Here is a 3,570-nt window from a genome sequence, read left to right as displayed (position 1 = left end):
CGCGACCTCAGGTGGCTGAGGCGTCCGGGTGCCCGGGGGCTTGAGCGCAGAGCCAGCATCAACCTTGAGGTCCAAGCCAGCGGCGGGCTGTGCCGCTGAGGGCCCCCCAAACCGGGTCAGGAGGCATGACCACGGCCCAGACAGAGTGGAAGAGCGGAGCCTGGACAACTTTTTCCCCAAGAGGGACAAGAAGAAGCAGCAAAGCAACTGGCAGCGAGTGCCACGGGCCAGCCAGGTGATGGCCTTGCTGGTGGATGAAAATGAGTGGAAAGAATTTGAGCAAGAAGAGGTTGATTACAGAGGCCTCAGAGTTCAGGCAGTGCAAATAAGTGAAAAGGAAGAAGATGATAGTGAAAAAAGAGAAGACGCATGTTATAATTGGGAAGAAGATGGAGGTGGGTGTGGTGGTGGTATAGAAAAATCTTCAGGTCTCTGGAATAAAACAGCTTGGGTACAAGCACGTCCTGATTCTGTAATTGTTACAGAAACCCCAGAACCAGCAATGACTAGTGGTGTGTATAAGCCTACTGGAGCCAGGGAACCACAACAAGGAAAACACCACAAGAACTGCTAGAAATATACAGCTATACATAGTTCCCATCCCTGAAGTCCACTGCCAGGCATGTAGAAAGCCGAAACAAGAGGCACTTAAAATGAATGCTACCTGGAGTTAAATGACCACATATGGCACATCCACATTTTGTTTATGGCCATGAATTTTTAACATTAAGTAAAATAGGAAGATATGTAAATAATGTCAGGTTGAAATAATTGTGTTTTATTTGGCGGGGCGGGGGGGTGGGGGGTGGGTGTTACTTGTAAAGTGAATCCCATATTTTTGGCTTTTGAGACCACAGCTGCCTTGAATTTAAATCTCCACTTGGACTTGTTCCTCTGCCCTGTCCTACAAAATAAGGGGCAATGATTCATCACACTCATCCTTCTTTATCTGATCCACTCCCCTGAAGTAGAAGTGAGGAGTAGTCACTGAATAATAAATAGAACTTTACTTGAGTGAGAAAATCATTGCCCTTATTTATGCCTAAAGAGAGATGTATTGTTTATTACTTGCTAACAGTAAAAGTGAGTAGAAAGAATCACCAGGTTATTAGACAGCTTTTTAACTTTCCAGTTTTCTTCAAGTTGGTCCCAAAATAGGTTTGTAGTTAATAGTACTGAACACTACAGTAGATTTGCTACCTCAGAAAATGGGACCATAGAGCTTCAGTTACAGTATTCTATGTCTTCTGTGCAATTGAAGCCTTAAAAATGTTTTAATAGGGATTTTATATACTAGTTTTCTCCTCCCTCTCCCTCAAGATTCCTCTAAGGGGTGGCTTTTTTTCTTTTTCCAACTCAAGGAAGAATATTTTAAGAACAACCACAGGAAGTTTTTATTGATTACATTTATTTTCCCTTAGGGATAAGGAAATAGAGAAGAGCTTTGAAGTAAAAAGACACAATACTAGAGGTAGGGATGAGTGTTTAAATAAAACAGGCCCTTAAACTTCAGCTAGAAAACCATTATGCTGGGCTTGAAAATCAGAAAAGCAGCCACACATAACACAATTAAGAAATGGTCTTTGCTAACACTTGTCAGGTAACCACCACCAACAGCTATTCATCATCTGATTTCTGCTGGGTCGACAACAGATGCAGACCCTTCGATCTAAGTGATCGGCCCTGTTGCACTACGGAAGTTTCAGGTGCCACAACTGCTCTTTATGTATATTGAGTTTAGAGGGCTTTTCATTGTTATAAATGTGTGCACTAGATTCAGCAGTGATCTTTCATAATAATTACTCTGCAATACCAAACCAAACCAAACAAAAACAAAAACAAAAACACACCAAAGAAACAAACCCACAAAAACTGCAGCCAGTGGTCATTTCAAAATCTTTTTATGTTCAGATACTGAGCCTTTGTAAAATTAACTACCTCAGATTTGTTGCACTCATTGTGGACTTCATGTAAACTTCTAGATGAGAAGGTTACAGCTATTAAGTAGATGTGAAACTAACTTGAAACCAGCTTTCCTGGATTCCTATCAGAAATTCTGCAGAAAATCAGCCATCTGGTTTCTGATCTGCTGTAAAAGATGAAAATTTCAGTGATCCTAATTAACTTGCCCTGTGCCCCACCCTTAAGGAATACTCTGTAGTGGGCTGTGGCTGTATTTGACTTCCCTAGAACATGCCGCTCTCAAAAGAACTGATGTGTTCAGATGCTCCGTGTAGGGCTGTGATTTATAATTTAAACTTTTGAGTTGTATTCTGATGTAACCACAAATTCAATGAAACTTGGGTCCATCAAGTGGGAAGGAGATGTGGGAGGAATAATCTTGTTTCCTTTAGTAATTTGTCATTTGGGCAGTACTTTTTCTATGTTCCACATTAAGCACCTTTTTTTTTTTCTTTGACTTGGAAGAAGTCCTTTGACAGAGCATATTGCTTGGTTAAGTAAATGACTTGAAATATACATTAGAATTGTGAAATGACTGGTAAAATTGCCAATCCCTAGGAGTGGAACCAAAGAGCCTTTGATATAAAGGGCAATGGATACAGGGCACTCTACTTCAAGTACTGTTAAAGTCTCCTCGAATCAGGTCCAAAACATAAAGTTAACTGCAGTTTCTGCTCAGGCCAGGGATTCAATGACCTGTTCTTATAACTTAAAAGCAAAGTGAGCAGAACCTCAACCTCACTTATGTTTCATTTTTTTCTCCAGAAGTGTGGTGGAAAAACCCTAGATCACCTTTTTGGATTCTTATTACCCAAGTTACTAAGAATATTACCAGTGGCATACAGGAAGCTTAGCCAATGTGCAGTCAGAAAAGGTGTTTCCTCTATAATTCACACCAATGGAGGGCTGGGCCCTGCCCAGGCCTAAAGCCTCTGGCCGAATTTTTAGACCTGGGCAGGCCCCTCAAGCTCCCTCTGATCTCCAGCTCAGCCCCTGCCCAGACCGAAAGCAGACCCCCAGCTCCCTGCCCAGGCGATCGATCGCAGGGGGTCTGCTCCTGCACCAGGCCGAAGCAGACCCCCAGCTCCCTGTGATCGATCGCAGGGGGTCTGCTCCTGCACCAGGCCGAAGCGACCCCCAGCTCCCTGTGATCCATTGCAGGGGGTCTGCTCCTGCACCAGGCCAAAAGCCTCCACCGGAGGCTTTCGACTTGGGCCGAAGTGACCCCCAGCTCCCTGCGATCGATCATAGGGTGTCCGCTCCTGCACCAGGCCGAAGTGACCCCCAGCTCCCTGCGATCGATCCAAGAGGTCCACTCCTTCACCAGGCCGAAGCAACCCCTAGCTCCCTGCGATCGATTGCATGGGGTCTGCTCCTGCACCAGGCTGAAGCGGACCCCCAGCTCCCTGTGATCGATCGCAGGAAGTATGCTCCTGCACCAGGCCGAAGCAGACCCCCAGCTCCCTGTGATCCATTGCAGGGGGTCTGCTCCGGCACCAGGCCAAAAGCCTCCGCCGGAGGCTTTCGGCCTGGGCCGGAGCGGACCCCCAGCTCCCTGCGATCGATCGCAGGGGGTCCCCTCCTGCCCAGGCCTTACCTCACAGTGAC

At 45.8% G+C, this 3,570-nt stretch overlaps 1 pseudogene; it reads left to right on the top strand.

The window, feature by feature from the left end:
• The first annotated feature begins 238 nt into the window (after positions 1 to 238).
• LOC103284290 (protein CDV3 homolog) lies at positions 239 to 657 on the top strand (annotated as a pseudogene).
• Positions 658 to 3,570: the final 2,913 nt, after the last annotated feature.

The sequence above is a fragment of the Eptesicus fuscus genome, chromosome 10 (assembly GCF_027574615.1).
Source record: "Eptesicus fuscus isolate TK198812 chromosome 10, DD_ASM_mEF_20220401, whole genome shotgun sequence".
NCBI lineage: Eukaryota > Metazoa > Chordata > Mammalia > Chiroptera > Vespertilionidae > Eptesicus > Eptesicus fuscus.
This window is presented reverse-complemented; position numbering and strand designations above follow the sequence as displayed.